Source organism: Cervus elaphus, chromosome 18, assembly GCF_910594005.1.
Source record: "Cervus elaphus chromosome 18, mCerEla1.1, whole genome shotgun sequence".
Lineage (NCBI taxonomy): Eukaryota > Metazoa > Chordata > Mammalia > Artiodactyla > Cervidae > Cervus > Cervus elaphus.
This window is the reverse complement of record NC_057832.1, coordinates 94,857,009-94,875,072: the sequence shown is the minus strand read 5'-3', so window position 1 is coordinate 94,875,072 and position 18,064 is coordinate 94,857,009. Positions and strand designations below refer to the sequence as shown.

General features: G+C 43.1%; 1 protein-coding gene across 1 annotated transcript in view; it reads right to left on the bottom strand.

Moving 5' to 3' along the window:
- The window catches only part of LOC122674307 (hyaluronidase PH-20-like), a 28,311-nt gene extending 10,548 nt beyond the window's left edge, over positions 1 to 17,763 (bottom strand). The window contains exon 1 of the mRNA XM_043872532.1: positions 17,696 to 17,763. The gene's annotated coding sequence lies outside the window, so the exon portion shown is untranslated. The remainder of the gene's footprint in view (positions 1 to 17,695) is intronic.
- Between the last annotated feature and the right edge of the window lie 301 nt (positions 17,764 to 18,064).

Below are 18,064 nucleotides of genomic sequence, written 5' to 3'. Positions count from 1 at the left end.
CCCTATGCCAGGCCTGCTCCACCCACGAGATCCTTCTACGCACCTTGCCTCCCAAGCAAAAGGGCTCTTCTTCCTCAACTGACCAAGGACCGCGACCTTCTGCACCCCTAGAGTTCAACCCCATGGACGAGTCCCCTCCCTACCCACCACCCAGCCAACCCTTTCCTTCCCCTTCATCCAACTCGCCCCAAACCTCTCCTGACTCCCCCTTGACCCCACTACCCCATCTCCCCGACTCCCCCCCCTGCCCCTGCCACACGGTCATGTACCCAACACATGTTTCCCCTGAGAGAGGTGGCAGGACCAGAGGGCCCACCCAAGTCCATGTGCCATTTTCATTGTCAGATATGAGCCAGATAGAAGAAAAGATAGGATCATTTTCTGAAAATCCTACCAGATACAGAAAAGAATTCCTGAGACTCTCCCAGGCCTATAACCTCACATGGAGTGACATCTATTATATCCTAAATGCCACTCTCACCCCAGATGAAAAAGACCGTATCTGGCAAGCGGCAAAAGCCCATGCTGATCATTTACATAACCAAGACCAGGATAGCCCAGTTGCTGATGAGGCGGTGCCTCAGTTAGATCCCTACTGGACTTACCAGCCTGGTGACCCAGGTATCAGGAGACTCAATCATATGATTATCTGCATTCTAGAAGGAATGCAGAAAAATACTCATATCCATGTCAATTATGACAAAGTCAGAGAAATCACCCAAGGGCCAGCCGAATATCCAGCCAAGAATAATCTTGGCACGCCTCGCAGAGGCAGTCCAGAAGTATACCAACCTACATAGCACCACCCCTGCTGGGTTACTCTACCTTCAATTCTACGTTCAATTCTAATTCAACTCTACTTTACGTTCAATTCATTAGCCAGTCCGCCCCTAACATCAGATGCAAGCTTTGACAACTAGAAAAGGGCCCTGAGACACACCCCCCCCCCGAAAGATACCTTCTAGAAGTAGCCTTCAAGGTGTTCAATAAAAGAGAGGAGGAGGCTAAGAGAGAAAAAGAATGTGAGAGAAAAGCTAAATATGCCTTTTTGGCAGCAGCAATTAAGGGAAGAGATCAGCCTGGCCCAAGTCATCCCAGAACGGGGCTTAAGAGCCCCCAGCCCCAGACCCTGCTTCCGATGCAACAAGTCAGGACACTGGGCAAAGGCATGCCCAAACCCAGGGCCCCCACAAAAGCATGTCCAACCTGTGCCAGGGACACCCTGGCACCCCTGGGGAGGTCCCCACCTCCCAGACCTGGAGAGTGGAATGTCCACAGGGACACCCTGGTGCCTCTGGGGAGATCCCCACTTCTCCCCAGAACCCCAGCCCAACCCTACGAGAGTTGTTCCAATGATGGGGCCTGGGTTCCAGCCCCCGGCCCGTATCCCGAACACGAACTTGGAACTTAGGGCCGACGGGGTAGTGGCCGGAAAAAAGACCTCTTTTATAGTAGACAATGGAGCCATTTTCTCTCTCTTAACCCCTTACTCTGGCCCAACTCAAGACTCAGAACTCACAATCAAGGGGGTCTCTGGAGTTTCCCTAAGGCCAAAAATCAGCCCTCCATTACTCTGTCAATTTGGAAAATCGACCCTTATACACTCATTCCTCATAATGCCTCAGTGCCCAATGGCACTCCTAGGGAGAGATTTGTTATCTAAATTGGGGGTCTTTATTACTATACCCCCGTCGATATAGTCTCTATATTATCCATGCAGATGGCACCTGGACGGTCACTATCCCTCACCCCTGACCTTCCCTTGGATCTACCCACCTTAGACCCCCAAGTCTGGGACACTGATCACCCATCCATAGCCAAACATCATCCCCCAGTCCACATTACCCTAAAAGACCCCTCGACTATAATCACCCAACAACAGTACTCTCTCACCCTGGAGGCCCACAAGGGACTTAAGCCTATCATAGACCATCTTCTTCAAGCCTCTATCCTAATTCCTACCCATTCACCACACAACACCCCTATTCTAGCAGTAAGGAAGGGACCAAACTCTTGGACACTGGTCCAGGATCTGCGAAAAATCAATGAGGCCATCATGCCGACATTCCCAGTAGTCTCTAACCCTTACACCCTTCTGTCTGCCATATCCCAGACTGCAACCCACTTCATGGTATTAGATCTCAAAGACGCCTTTTCCACCATCCCCCTCCACCCCCTCTCCCAACCCCTTTTCGCCTTCACCTGGCAAGACCCTGAGACTCAGGTTTCCCAACAACTAACATGGACAGTTCTCCCCCAGGGGTTCAGAGACAGTCCCCACTTTTTTGGACAGGCTTTACAAAAGGACCTACAGACATCTGTAGGTAGACATCTACCTACAGACCTAGCCCCGAGTCATCTCCAATACGTAGATGACCTCCTCCTTTGTAGCCCAGCCCGAAAACTCTGCCTCCAACATACTGCCAAACTCCTTGGGGCCATGGGATCCTAGGGTTATCAGGTATCCCAATCTAAGGCCCAAATAGCCCAGACAAACGTCACCTACCTGGGGCTCTCCATAGCCCATTAACAAAGAACTATTCCCCCAGATAGAATCCAGGCCTTAATTAGCTGTCCATTTCCAAAAACGAAAAGGGAACTCCTGTCTATCCTCGGCCTCCTAAATTTTTTCTGTATCTGGATCCTTAACTTCTCCCTCATTGCAAAGCTGCTCTATGAGGCAACTAAAGGATGTCTGGATGAGCCCCTCTTTAATCCCTCCTCGCTGGCCAATCTTCTTTGCCAGCTCACCTAGAGTCTCCTCTGAGTGCCAACTCTCCACCTGCCAGATCACACCAGACCATTCTTTCTCTTTGCACATTCCAACCAAGGACAGGCCCTGGGGCTTCTATGTCAGCGGGCTGGAGACACCTGGGCTCCCATAGCCTATCTATCAAAACAGCTGGACATGGTGACCAAGGGGTGGCCTCCCTGCATACAGGCCATGGCTGCTATCGCAGCCCTCGTACCCGAAGCAAATAAACTCTCTATACATGCCCCTTTAACAGTCTGTTCTCCACACACCTTCTGAGACTTACCATCACATCGGGCTTTCCTCTCCCTTCCCCCTTCCAGGGTACAGGTCCTACATGCCTTTCTCCTCGACCCTCAGGTCTCATTCTCCCCCTGCTCTCCCCTTCACCCCGCCAGCTTATTACCCATGTCCTCTACAACAGACTCCCTCCTACATAGCTGCAGCCTAACAGTAGATCTTACCCAAAAGCCCTTCCAACATTTAACAAATCAGCCCATCCTAGACCCAGACACCCCACACTGGTTCGTTGATGGCAGCTCTCAAAAATCCCCACCTTTTGCAGCAGGATATGCCATCATCCAGGGGGACCTTCGACACAATCATGGAACCCAGACAATTGAAGCTTCACCTCTGCCACCTCACACCACCTCCCAACAGGCAGAACCGATAGCTCTCACCAGAGCTTTAACTCTGGCTAAAAATCTAAGGGTTAACATCCACACAGACTCCAAATATGCCTATAACATACATCACTCAAACATCCTAATGTGGAGAGAAAGAGGTTTCCTAACCCAAAAGGGATCCCGCATTATTAATTCAGGCCTGATCCACAAACTTCTAGAGGCAGCACTCTTACCAAACAAAGCCGCCACCCTCCATTGTAGTGGACATCAAAAGGGAAGTCTCATATCAGCCTACAACAATGCTGCCAACCAGAAGGCAAAGGAGATAGCACTGTCCCACCCTTCCCTCCAGTCCCCTGTCATCTTAGCTCTGACTCCACCCGACCCTCCCACCACCAGAGAAATCCTCTCTCCTCTACACTCACTTTTTCATTCCAAGACACTCCAACAGTTCCTCCATAGCCACTTCCCCATATCCAATGCTGACCAACAATATTTAGATAACCTTACCTTCTCCTGTCGAACATGTCAATGTACTAACCCCAATTCCAACCTTAAACTGACATCCTTTCCAACCCATCAAGTGCGAGGCAACCTCCCAGCACAGGACTTTACTCATATAACTCACATAGTTACTCATATAACTCATATTTACTCACATAGACTTTACTCATATGCCCCTGGTCCAGAGAGTCAGATACCTCCTGGTCCTTGTGGACACCTTTTCGGGATGGCTAGAAGCATTTCCCACTACAAACAAAAGAGCGCACACAGTGGCCCAAATCCTCCTCACAGAAATTATCCCCAGGTTTGGCCTGCCTTCATCCCTACAGTCTGATAATGGCCCAGAATTTACGTCCAAGGTCACCCAACAACTTGTCTAATTCTTACAAATACCCTGGAAATTTCACATTCCATACTATCCCGAGTCCTCAGGAAAGGTAGAAAAGATGAATAGGATAATCAAAGGAACCCTTACCAAACTAACCCTCGAAGTACATCTGGATTGGACTAAACTTTTGCCGATTGTTCTCCTCAGAATACGGGCTTTGCCCAGAAAGCCCCTGGGGCTGAGCCCCTTTGAGGTGATGTTTGGAAGGCCCACGCTCCCTCCTGGACTCCCCCCTGAACCTCCTCCCACACCAAGCTTTCTACACTCCCCTCCGCTGGTGGAACTCCGCAATGCCCTCTGGAAATATGTCAACCACAACTTGCCTGCCCCTGACCCCCAAGCTTCCCTGCCCCCTTTACAAATTGGGGACATGGTCTATCTATCTGATAACCCCCAGGGTAACCTAACCCCAAAGTGTCAGGGACCATTCAAAATCATCCTCCTTACCCCAACTGCAGCTAAACTCGAGAAGGTCACCTCCTGGGTACACCTCTCTCGCCTAAAAAGGGTCACTTCTGATCCTGCGCTGCCCTCCTTAAATGACACCTATCAGGTCTCCCTCTCAGGACCTACCTCCTTAAAATTTACCCGGCGACAACCTCTGTCAACCATCCAAGAAGACACTGAATGACCTGGACTCTCTTCAACCTACAACAGTTCCTGACCCAACTACTACAAGACCTCTGGACCAGCGCCCCATCAGGAACCTCCCTCAAAGACCTCACTACACTGGTGTCTCAACTGTGACTCCAGGGAACCCTCTACAACCTGACTCCAGACGAAATTGATTTCTTTACTCTCATTCTCTGCATCATTCTACATCCTAATGAACACTGTTCCTCCTCAGATTCAAACAACCACCAACTTGGGGCCTTCTGCCCCTCGCCCTGACTGGCCTCTCCCTGTCTCTCTAACCATAACTGCACTCCTAATCTTAATCCTTGCTATAGGCCTAGTAACTGTCTCCCCTCAAGACTGGCCGCCTATCCTTCGTCTTTCCGTGGGTATCGCCTACGTTGCTGGCTGTGTTCTGCTCCTAGGGCGCTATTTCCTCCGCACTGCCTAGCTAACAGCCCCATGACTCCTCTGCTCCTTATCCTTGCTGCACTCCCCAGCCTTCTGGCCACTCCCTGCCCCTGCTCAGGCATTTATTCCTACGTACATTCCTCATGTTATAATACAGCTCCAAAACCATGCACCATGAACCTCGGGGGTGGGAAGTCCAAATCCCTACTCACTGTCAAAGTACAAAAGAGAGGGAGTTTCATGAGTACCTGCCATAAGCCAAATGGAGGAAACATATGTTTCTATCCCATTACCTACTGGGGGTACTCAGATGGGGATGGGGTACTAGATCAAAATCAGGAAAAGAAACAAGAACAAGTCATAAAGAACATAATTTCCCCATTACAGGCGACCCCTGAGACTTATAAATGCCTAGACCTCCTTTCCCAATTACGGCCTCTCCTAAAACCTCCCTCTGGCAACCAACACCTTACTCGCCTTTTCAACTCTTCCTTCTAATTCTTCCAGTACACACAACACACATCCCAGTGCTGGATATGCACGTCACTGTCTCCCTCACTGCACATAGCAATTCTTTACCTTCAACCTGGCTGTCACAGGGCAACTGTACCTCCCCTTCCCAACAAAAAACTACACAATTCATTGGGCCAGTCTCTGACAATGTCCTACTCTCAGGGTCTTCAAACCTAACCTGTATTAACTACTCTAGTCCCAACTACATTGGTCTTACAAACTCCGCTCTCTCCTTCTGTTCCACTTGGGTTCTCTGGAACAGCACAAATAATTGCACCAATCCGGGAATCTTCATTCTCTGTGGGACTTATGCATATTCATGTCTCCCCTTGGACCCCCCCTGGACCCTGCATCTTGGTCTTCCTGACCCGGGCCTAACATTCCTCAAAGAAGAGGTAGAACAAATAGTCTACTCCCAAGGGGAACTTTCCCACAGAAAAAGACGAGCTGTCATAGCCCCCCTCCTGATTGGGACTGGCAAAGCAGCAGCCCTAGGCACCGGGATTGGAGGCATCTCGACCTCTGCCCATTTCTACTACAAGCTGTCCCAAGAACTTAATGAAGACATGGAGCAAGTAGTGGAGTCCTTCATTTCAATCCAAAGACAAATTAACTCATTAGCTTCTGTGGCCCTACAAAATAGGCGAGCCCTGGACCTTCTCACCACAAAATGGGCGGGACCTGCCTTTTCCTAGGAGAGGACTGCTGATATTTTGTTTATGAAACAGGCATAGTCCAGGGCCGAGTCAAAGAACTTGGAGACAGAATTGAACCCCGCAGAAAAGAGTTACAAAACCTTTACAGTCCCCAAAACCTGTTCCAACAGATACTCCCTTGGTTGCTCCCTTTCCTGGGGCCATTGGTACTTATCATTCTATTCCTCTTATTTGGACCCTGTCTCTTCAATCTCTTTCAAAGGTTTCTCCAAGAACGGATTCGGGCCATCTCTCGAGATCAGGTCAAGACCATTCTTCTTCTCAAGAGCCTCACCCCAAGCTCAGAAAAAAGAGACCCTGGGCCCTAGGACAATCCTCCATTCCAGACCCAAAACCATCGCCCCTATCCAGCAGGAAGTAGCCCGAGAGATACGGCGCCCTTTTTCCCATTTTTTATGATTTCAGGGTCTGGAATGAAGGAGTCTTTTGGGCCTAGAAAAGAAAACTCAGAGGCCCTTGCGGAATCATCTAACTTCGGAGAAAACAAAACAGAACTTTAGGTCCTGCCCTGATGCCCCAGGCCAGTTGCATCTCTCTGGGACTTATCAACCCCTGTCCAGAAACCTACCACCCCCTACACCCGCCCAGAAGACTTATCACCCCCTGCCCATCTACAAATGCCATCTCAACTAAAGAATACCCAAAACATCCTGCCTGATTAACATTTCCCTTATCGCTTCCACAAACCTCCCTATAAATATGAAGCCTCCCTGAGCCCTTTCAGCCTGGTCATTGGGCTGACTGTTGCCCCTCCTTGCCTGAATAAAGGTAACCTACTTCTGTTGAGATCGTCTTTCCTTTACTGCCTCGGCCCGAACTATACCTTACAGACACTGGTGATGAGGATATGGAGGTCAATTTTTTCTACTTCTGTGTATGTTTAAATTGAAGGGGATGAGGATGTGCCATCTTCAAATATGCCCCTTCAGCATGTTGATGATTTTGAGCTGAAGACACTTGAGAAACAGCAAGTATAGGAAAGACTTTCTGATCTCCCTATTTCTACATAAAAGCAGGAAACAAAATTTTCCATAAGAAAGATGCCCTCTTTGGTACCAGAAAGATAACATTCTTATCACTGGCAATGGGGAAACAGTGCCAAGATAAAATCTTAATCGTCTATGAGCTTCCTTTTATGTCTTCTTTCCTAAGCACCTCCTCAGTCTCCATTACCTCACAGTCCCCAGGTCAACCAAGCATGATAAACACACTGTTACAATACCCAGCAAACAGCCTCTAGCCTCATGATACTGAAAGGGATTATATATATATAGTATGAATATATATATGGATATATATAATATGAATATAAATTATATTCATAAAAACTTTGGGAACCATTCTTTAACATGAAAAATAAAAAGCATAATTCCAAGTGAAGCAGCAGTTCCCAGATGTATTGCCCTGATAGCACTTATACACTAATCATATCAGAAAAGCATGTGCCCTTTCTGAACTGTTTAGTTTATTATTTCAACCCAAAGGCTGCCTTCTACCTCCAATAACAAGTTACAGTGAATCCAAACTGAATTCTGAGTAAACTTCTGAAATAAGAGACCAGTGTAATATCCTCAAAGCAGAAAAATCCCCAAAGCAGTTTCTTCTTTTAAAGCAGAAATTTATGTTTTCGGGAAAGAAAGGTGCTTTCAAGCAAGACATTTTTCCTAGAAAATTTCACATTAAGCTATGATATTTTATAATGTAACTTGGCCAGAAATAGATAAGGTGATAAACTTAGTTCGATAAGAGAAGTTAGTAGCATTTTTGGTGGCGTTCCATCAACTCCTTTTCCTTCCCCATTCCTATCATTATTATTACTATCATCATCAGTATTCCTTATTATTGGTTCCTTCCACTTTGTCTCAACTTTGTCAGTTTCTCCCCCAGATAAATTTTGCACAGGTTGGAGATCCTCAAGACTAAAACATATTGCTAATCCTTAATCTGTGTATTCCCTACAAGGCACAAGTAAATGCAGAAAAATTTTCCTCCTAAAGTCAAATACATAGCTTTAAAAACACAGCACATTATACAACTTTTAATTATTTTTTTTCACAGAAAGCCATACCTCGTGTTCCCTATCAGGCTATGCAGCAGAAATTTGAAAAGACTACTTACTTTTGAAGTGAAATTTAAGTTTTCTTCTAAAAAGTCTTTAGGTCAGAAACAGTTCCAGATAATCTAATAGTTCTTCAGTATTTAACCTGCTGGATGAGAAAAGACAGCTCTTTGCCCAGTCAAAGAAAGACTTAATTTTTTGAGATGTTATTGTGTGATGGGGGAAAGGGGAATTTTGTATGTGTGGGTGGGTATATGTATTTCAATATGTGTGTTTGAATTCCAGCAAATTCAAGTGCCTTCCTAATAGAAAGAATTAGCCAGGATGATAAGTTAATATAAGAATGCTATAAATGTTTCATTGGCATTTGAAGTAAGTTTAAGAACCCAATGATAGAACAAACTCTTATGGCAGTTGTTTTGATGGTTAAACATTTTGTGATATAATGACAGATTTCTGCAGTGTAATATAGATGAAGAATCAACTTTAAGACACTGGTTTCAAGGAAATGTAGCATTCAGTGTAAAATTAATATTTTACTACAAAATTTTAAAAAATGAATTAGACTGAATATTTTCAAAATGATGAAGAAAGCTATGTTTGATATTTGTTAGTCATAGGAAAATAATTTTCTGAGTTCTGCTTCATTCCATAAGGTGGGACTGGAGAGAGAAGAAGAGAAAAAGAAGAGTCAAATAAATAACATAGTTCCTCAAGAGAAGTCCCCAAAATCTAATTTTATTCAATTGCTGTAGTGGAACAAAGAGATGTAATTTATACAAGCTCATTTTATGCAATAAAAGCTTGCCCTGTTGAGCCATGGCATAATCAGAAAGTAATATAGTTAAGAAGCTAGAAAACCATAGTAAAATTAAACATGAATTCTAAATATTGAAACTGTAAACAAGCTATGTTGACATATTGTAAAAGGTATAAATATCAACCTATTGAAAATGCATGACAGGGTTAATACCAACAGTGTTTAATTGAAAATAAGAAAGCAATTCCTCTTATTCTTGGACAACAGTTCCTTTGAAAAGTATGTGAATGTGCCTACTAAGGATTTTCTGTGTCCAAAATATCTTTGTACACCCTAGAGGTATTATAAAAGATGTACATAATATACCTTTAACTGTAGGATTAGGTTATTGTCAACTTTCTAAGTCACTTATTTGATACTCAATAGATACACACAGGAGTTAGTTATTAAAGGAATGGACTCAACATACTTTGAATCCCAGTAAACTCAAAACCATGGCTTATGATGACACTTTAAAATGAAGATTTTCAAACAAGAACTGAAATGTATCATCCAGAAGCCTCAGAACTATCAAACAGAAACCAGAACGAGACAGCAATTAAAGCAGTAAAAACAAATTTTGTGAAGAAAAACTACTGCAATAGGGGAAAAAAGACCTCAGCATACAACTGGGCTCAATTTTTGAGCAAGGACTCTGAGAATTTATAACTGAAGAACAGAGGGCTGAGGGTGGTCAGTGGGTACAAAATTACTAAAGGAAACATCAGGGGTGAGAGGAGAGTCTGGCTAAAGTCACCCGACAGGATTCTTGCTGAATGCAGGCCAGGTGGTCAGAGGTCACGTGGGGGGGGGGGGTGGCACATGAGGAAGCTGCTACACGTCCCGTGGATCAGAGGAGGAGGAGGGGGGATTCGTGGTAAGCTGCCTTCCCAGGGTTCCTGCTTTAATTGGACTCTATGAGGAAGGCCACAGAAGCCCAGTGTTTGAGGCCATGGCAAAAAGATACTTCAGCGAGCCTGACACGTAGGGTCCAGTGGAGAATCTTTGTCAGCCCCCTGTTTGTGGATGCTAAGTGAGTTAGCTAGTTAATGAAATAAATGACTTTGATGTACCTGGAATTTCAGTAAACTCAAAATCATGGCTTGTGGTGACACTTTAAAATGAAGATGTTCAAACATAAAAAAAAAAAATGTATAGCATCCATAAGCCAGAATTCAAACATTACTCAGAAGACAAGTAATATCTTCTATAGCCAAGCATGACTTCCTGACACCCCCAGATATGACTGAAATGAAGTAATTGAACAGTGGAATAGAGCCATGAAGAGCCCCTAAATCCTAGAGGCTAATTAGAAGCACAGTAGCTTCCCCGGGGGTGCTCCTGTCAGACCCCAGGCTGAGCGCCATGACTCCTGACTTGCAGTCATCACACCAACATTCCATCACGTAAATCTGGGACCAGGGCTGGTTCTTCTGTGGTTCCAGTGCCTCAGCTGCCTGGTACTGATGGACAAAGGGGGCTTAGCAGGTTGGAGTTAAGGGCACATAGCCTGCCCCCAAAGATGCCAAAGCTGCATATTGATTATTTCTAGTTAAAGTTACTTGGAAAGCAGCACATATATGAACCCTTTGATCCTTCTTTGTCTCCCTGAATACAGGAGATAAATCTCCCTTGTGAAGAGTACCCTCCCAGTAACAGGATCCTAATAGAGACATCCGTATCACCAGAGATAATTCATTTCAGGGCTGAGAAGCCCATATACACAAACCCTGTTCCTTCTTTAATACTTTACTATCCAAGCCTAATTTTTGCTTTATTTCCTTATTTATTAAGGCCTCAAACCTAAGCCTCTTTGTCTTGGCAAATGCTCACAAATGTATTGTTTCCTTACATAAAAAGACACAAAAGCTTTCTACTTCATATCACTCTCTGAGCATCATTTTATGATCTCTTGTGCACATGAAATTTTCTTCTGTTAATGTGTCTTGTGTAAATTTTATTACCAGTACAGGCACAAGAACTCAGAAGGGTAGCAAGGAATAGTTCCACTTCCTGGACAGTACCAGTCAAGTTCAAGTTTAAGAAAAATAATGAATACCTCCATCATTACCAGTGCTTTGCACAGTGTAATTCACATCAGTAAAATAGCTATAACATGAGATATGAGTTTGCACTTGATCTCCTATTAGCCATAAGAGTTGTCTTCCCTGGACCAGTCAGATGACATTATTTCTCTGAATCGTCAAAGTCCTGGTTACTATGTCTTCTACATATGAGATTATATCAAAGGTCCAAATGATCACTGTAGTCTAACACAAACAGAAAACACCTGTGTATTCATAAATTTCCTTTGTCCAAAGACAACAAGGACCCAATGGCATTAAATGTACCTGAACACATTTACTAAGGGTGAAGATAAGTACCATTAAAGAACAGATGGGCTCAACTTCAAAAGACAATGCGACAAACAGATGTTTTCTTCTTATCTGTTTAAGATATCTGGAGCCTGTAGAGATAACTTCTACATGGAGCACTCAGGGTGCAGACTTATTTTTTTCTTAGGATAGAGGACTGGTTCAAACATGTTGTCAAGAGTTTTAAGTGACTTAGCATTTATCATCCTAGAAAGCCATGTTCTGCAGTCTGCCTTAAGAACACATATTTGGGGGACTTTGTTGATCCAGTGGCTAAGACTCCACACTCCCAATGCAGGGGTCCCAGGTTCAATTCCTAGTCAAGGAGCTAGATCCCACATGCAGCAACTACAACAGCACCACCATATAAATGAATAATTTTTTTTAATGCCTATTTTGTGAAAGCAAAAGTATGGTTAAAGTCTCAAGCAATCAAGTCTTCCCAGCAGGAATGTGTGGCAATCCAGTCTAGGCCAGCTTTTCAGCCAGGATGTAAACAAAAATAAAAGTCAAAATTTTCATTACCCATGAAAGTTCCTATTCCTTTGAAGGAGAAGTTTGGGGAGTTACAGGTTCTCATGGACAGAATTAATTACATATGGGAATTCTATATATCTTATTCCAGTGGGATCCTGTTGTGCACCTCTCATGTTAATCTCTTTTTCTTAGATTTTAAAAATCTCTATTCCGAGCCTAAAAATATATCTCTCCATGTCTGTTCCTACTGTGCAGCCTTTCCAAATACCAATAGATATGATTACTAGGGCTTCCCTGGTGGTTCAGCAGTCAAGAATCTGCCTGCAATGCAGGAGCTACAGGAGACACAGACTGGATCCCTGGGTCAGGAAGATCCCTTGGAGAAAGGCATAGCAACCCCCTCCAGTATTCTTGCCTGCAGAATCCTATGGACAGAGGAGCCTGGTGGGCTATAGCTCATGAGGTAGCAGACAGTCGGACATGACTGAAGCGACTTAGCACGCATGACGATTGAAGTGTTAATCTCTGATTGCCACCAAGGTTATTTTAAGTCTATCAACACGGTCAGAAAAATTGTACTTTTTTCTTAGTACCAGCCACACTTTGTGTTCAAATTTGAAATGTCTGCCTCCCTCAGTCAGTTCAGTCATTCAGTCGTGCCTGACTCTTTGCGACTCCATAGACTGCAGCAAGCAAGGCTTCCCTGTCCATCACGGACTCCCAGAGCTTGCTCAAACTCATGTCCATCAAATCGGTGATGCCATCCAACCATCTCATCCTCTGTCGTCCCCTTCTCCTCCTGCCTTCAATCTTTCCCAGCATCAGGGTCTTTTCCAAGAAGTCAATTCTTCAAATTAGGTGGCCAAAGTATTGAAATTTCAACTTCAGCATCAGTCCTTCCAATGAATATTCAGGACTGCCTCCTTTTCTAGACTGTTCCAATTCCCAGTACTGTGCTTGGCCTCTAAGTTTTTAACTGGGTGTGTGAGTGAGTGAATCTATCTGCTAATCCTTTCAACTAATTACTTTTTGCTTATCCTAAGTGTCACTAAATTACTTTTAATCTTCTATCATTCTTGCATATCTATTGCATAAAACTCAAGTTATCATATCTTAAATGTTAACCAGATAAAGAGTTGAGGATGTGATAATTATCATTCTTCAGTAACAATAGCTATGTTTTACCTTACCTTGTTATCTGGAAAGTAAAATGTATCTTAGAGGTTATAATTAGCAGAGATTATTTTCTTTTTCTTTTGGCCACATCCCAGAGGTTGCAGGAACTAGTTCCCCCACCAGGGATCAAACCCCAATGCTGAGCAATGAAAAGGCCAAGTTCTAACTACTGGACTGTCAGGAAATTCCCTAGCAGGGACTTTAACTAATCTCATTCCCTTAGAATTTTCTTGAATTGCCACCATTCTACCTAATGATATGATATAATCCAAGATTAGAATACAGCACACACAGCAGCAGTGGAAACATTTACTGGTGTTTTCCTTTACATTTACTTTTTTTTTTTTTTTACATTTACTTTTAACTTTTTTCTTTCTGTCTTAACTGAGTCTTCCATTCGCCAGTGGGACCTGAAGGCTGGTGACTTTGGGGATTAAAGAATCTATATTCAAAAAAGGGTTGAGCATTTATTTCCAGGCTCAGATGGTAAAGATTCTGCCTGCAGTGCAGGGGACCCAGGTTTGATCCCTGGGTTGGGAAGATCCCCTGGAGAAGGATATGGCAACCCACTCCAGTATTCTTGCCTAAGAAATCCCATGGATGGAGGAACCTGGTGGGCTACAGTCCATGGGGTCCCAAAAGTGTTGGACACAACTAACACTTTCACACTTTCACACTTTCACTTAGCTTTATTATCCAGTGATTGGATAGCTCAAATGATTCAACCTTTAAGTATTACTCAATTCTTTAAATAAAAATATATTGGTAACACCTAGATTAGCCTAACTCCCAGAGATGCGACAATGAAGATACCTGTGAAGTATTCTTCCCAAGAAGCTCTGTATATCTGAAGTGTAGCGTTATTTCCCCTCTCTTACCTGTATTATTAAATCTTGCTTATTGTGGTTCATTGTATTTGGCCCCAAACTATAAGAAAGATAGCAGTAACAAGTGTAGAGAGAATTGTTTTTGACTTATAGGAGCCCATAAAAGCCAATATGTGTAGTTAGACTAGGGATATCTCTAGAAAAAATTAGGAATTGTGAATTCCTAGTTCAAGAACTAGGGGCTTCCCAGGTGGCTGAGACAGTAAAGAATCTGCCTGCAATGCAGGGGACCTGAGTTCAATCCCTGGGTTGGAAAGATCCCTTGGAGGAGAGCATGGCAACCCACTCCAGTATTCTTGTCTAGAGAATCCCCATGGACAAGGAGCCTGGAGGGCAACAGTCCATGGGGTTGCAAAGAGTGAACGACCAAGCACAGCAGTAAGCATAGTCCAAGAACAATAAAGAAATGTTTATCATGGCTACTGACATAGCTAGACAATACAGAGAATTTGGGGGGGGGGGGTAATAACAGTAATCTAAGCCTCATTTAAAGAATATAGTCAGTGAAAAGGGAAGAGTCATACCTAGCAAAATTCACTTCAAATGTGGAAATTTGGTACAAGCTGCATTAACAATTTCCTCTTTCTCTCCATCTATAGATTATGAGACTGCATTGCCTGATGACTGTAAGACTGATCTTTGCCTCAACAAAGATCACAGGGCACCGGTTGAAGGAAATAGGAGAGTTCAGTCAGCGCTTCCACAAGAAAGCACAGCTAATCTCTGCACTGAGATCGTCACTGGTCAAAATCCACACACAGAAACTAACATTTTAGAGCAGAAACTAAATCACCTAAGAAGTCTGTGCATTTTAGGCACAAAAGCAGGGTAACTGTGAACATGAATATCTAAGAAAGTGATGTTGAGTAGACTTATCTCTAGCATTTTCCCCCAAATTGTAGATCACAAACTATTAGTGGACCACAGGATTGATTTAATTGGTTGGAATAAGCTTTTTAAAGAAAATAAGTGAAATAGACAAGAGTAGAGTGAAATAGAAAAAGATAGAATAGAATGGGAAAGAACAGGAAACACAGAAGGCACTATACTCCCATATAGTAAGCTAAGCATGAGTATGAATTTACAAACCTTTTCAATATATATTATACATGCATGCACTGGGCCACAGTGTAAAATGTATTTTTTTACTGTGGAATGGATCAAATCACTTTGATTCTTCAAAGTTTTCAGCCTGACACACCTGGATATTGCATCCTCACTGCAGCTGTTTTCTAATTATGTGGTCTTGGGTAAGTTATGAATTCTCTTTAATCTCTTCAGCAACCACAACAGAATTCTGAGCTGTCTCAGGGCTCTTTCATGTCTATAAATGACTGAACTACTGGACTAGGCAAATTTGTTTTCTATGTGAGGACAAGCAGAGCTGAAACCTGGCTTCTCACCTTGGGAGCAATATGGCCTTGCCCAAACTATTTAACTTCACTGCACTTTAGTTTTCCTTTTTCCTTTTTCAATTAAAAAATATGACTATTAATGGCAACACTCTCACAGGTCTGTTGTGAAATTTTAATGAGATAAAACACACAGATTGCTTAGCACAAAGCCTGTGAAGAGGTTCCAAACATGCCACCCTAAATGTGCCCCTTTCCCATATTATTGTGACTATTTTGAGATGAAGGTGATTGAGCAACAGCAAATGCAGGCAATCTTTCTGACCTCTACCTTGAGCAACAGCCAATGCAGACAATATTTTGACCTCTCCCTTGCTGCCTGAAGATTTCCCTTGTGAAAGGTGTACTCTGTACCAGGAAGAGGGAAACATCACCAGAGACGGGTAGCTGATGCTAAAATTAATCTGCATAAACTCACAAAAATGACCCTTATCCCCCGGTAGTTTCCCTCAGATATTTCCTAGTCACAATTTACTGTCCCTCAAATCTTAACCCCCTTTCCTTTTGTCTTGTCACTTTTTCACAATGTATCATTCTCTGTTTAAAAGATCTGTAAACTCTTGATCCTAACTGGTCCTTTGGGTCACCCTTTTTCCTATAAAAACTTACATGTGTGGGTAAAAATATTCAATAAAGTTTGTGTGTTTTTCTCCTGTTAATCTGTCTTTGGCCAGTTGAATTCACAGGCTCCAGCTATAGAACTTAAGAGGATAAAAGAAAGTTCTTTTTCTGCCATTACACCAGACACACTGTAAATACAAAATAAATGTAATGTTCTTATTGTTAATAAATTAACAAGAAATTAAGAATAATAATTAATAAAACTATCCCTTTTATTACCCTGCACCTTCCTCTGTATGAAAGACAAGCACAAAGAAAGGATAGAAATCCAAGACCATATAATGATTCATAGACCTGCTGGCATTAAAGCTTCCTAGGAAACACCAAAATAAGACTTTTTAAAAAATCTAAATATATGAGCCATTAAGAAATTGTTCTGGTAGAAATGAAATACTCAGTAGTCATATTGCAGTGTAGCCAGATCTGATGGTGGTGCTGTGCCTGAGGGATGGCGTTTATCACTACAATATTCTCCCTGAGTTCGCCCAGTGCTAAAGAACCCAGCTGCCAAGTAGGAGATCTGAGCTCAACCCCTGGGTCAGGAAGATCCCGTGGAAGGGAAATGGCAACCCACTCCAGTATTCTTGCCTGGAGAATTCCAGGAATAGAGGAGCCTGGTGGGCTACAGTTCCTGAGGTCACAAGGAGTTGGACATGACTTAGTGACTAAACAACATGAGATCTACATGGGTCATGACTCTTGCAGATCAGACTGACTAAAGCCTTAGTATGTGTTGTATGTTGCCTTAACTTAGCTGCCTCTTTGTGTCCTGCAGAAAAGTCCACTTAGAAAACAACATATTCTAGCTCAGACTTAAAACTGTCTTCTCTCAGCCTGACTGAAACATTTTTCTGAACTGTCAAATGTGATTTCTATTCAGTCTTTCCAATTGGATTAGTGAAATAAGCAAGCGGCATATAAGTGACATTTAAAACAAATATTAGCAAAACAAATTATTAATATAGAAACCAGATAGTTTTACAACCTTAAGTCATTATATCTTAGTTTGGCTAAACAGGCTGGTTCTGTTTCTATTTCACCAGAGAGGAGAAAGAGCAGTTACCAAAAATCAAAGAAGCAGTAGTTAAGAAGAGTATTTCTTGGCATCTAACTTACTTTGGCTATTGGCAGGTTTATTACATCTACACAATAAGAGCCATCATTAGTAACCATTATTATTGCTGTTATCAAATTAAACAATATGCCTAGCACATCACATATATGTATCAAAATAGGCGACTAATGCTATCAAAAAGAAAAATTAACTAAAACATTGACCTTCTAGTGCCATTATAAAGGTATATGAACAATCCTTGTCATCTCTGCCCCTCTCTGCTATTCCGTAAAAACCTGACCACATTTACCCTTGTAGATGAGCACAGTAGGAACTGCTGTCTGTCTCCACCAAGAACAGAGGTGAACAGGAGTGCCCTATAATTTTCACCTGAGACCAGAGGAACAGGAACTCAGAGCAAGTGTGACAGGAGACTAAGAATCTGGCCAGTTTATGGCAGGATGGGAGTGTCCTTGAAATTCACCAACTGGGAGAAGGCACAGAAGAGAAGGACCTCTGAGAGGCTGGAGAAGTCAGTTATGGAAATATCCAAGAACAAACGTGAAGAAAATTGTAGGCTGTTCCACTTCAGAATTTTTGAAGAGTCTGAACCTAGTATAAGATCGGGGGATAAACCAAGTATGAGTTAGAGGGATGAGGACAAGATCTTTAAAAGAAT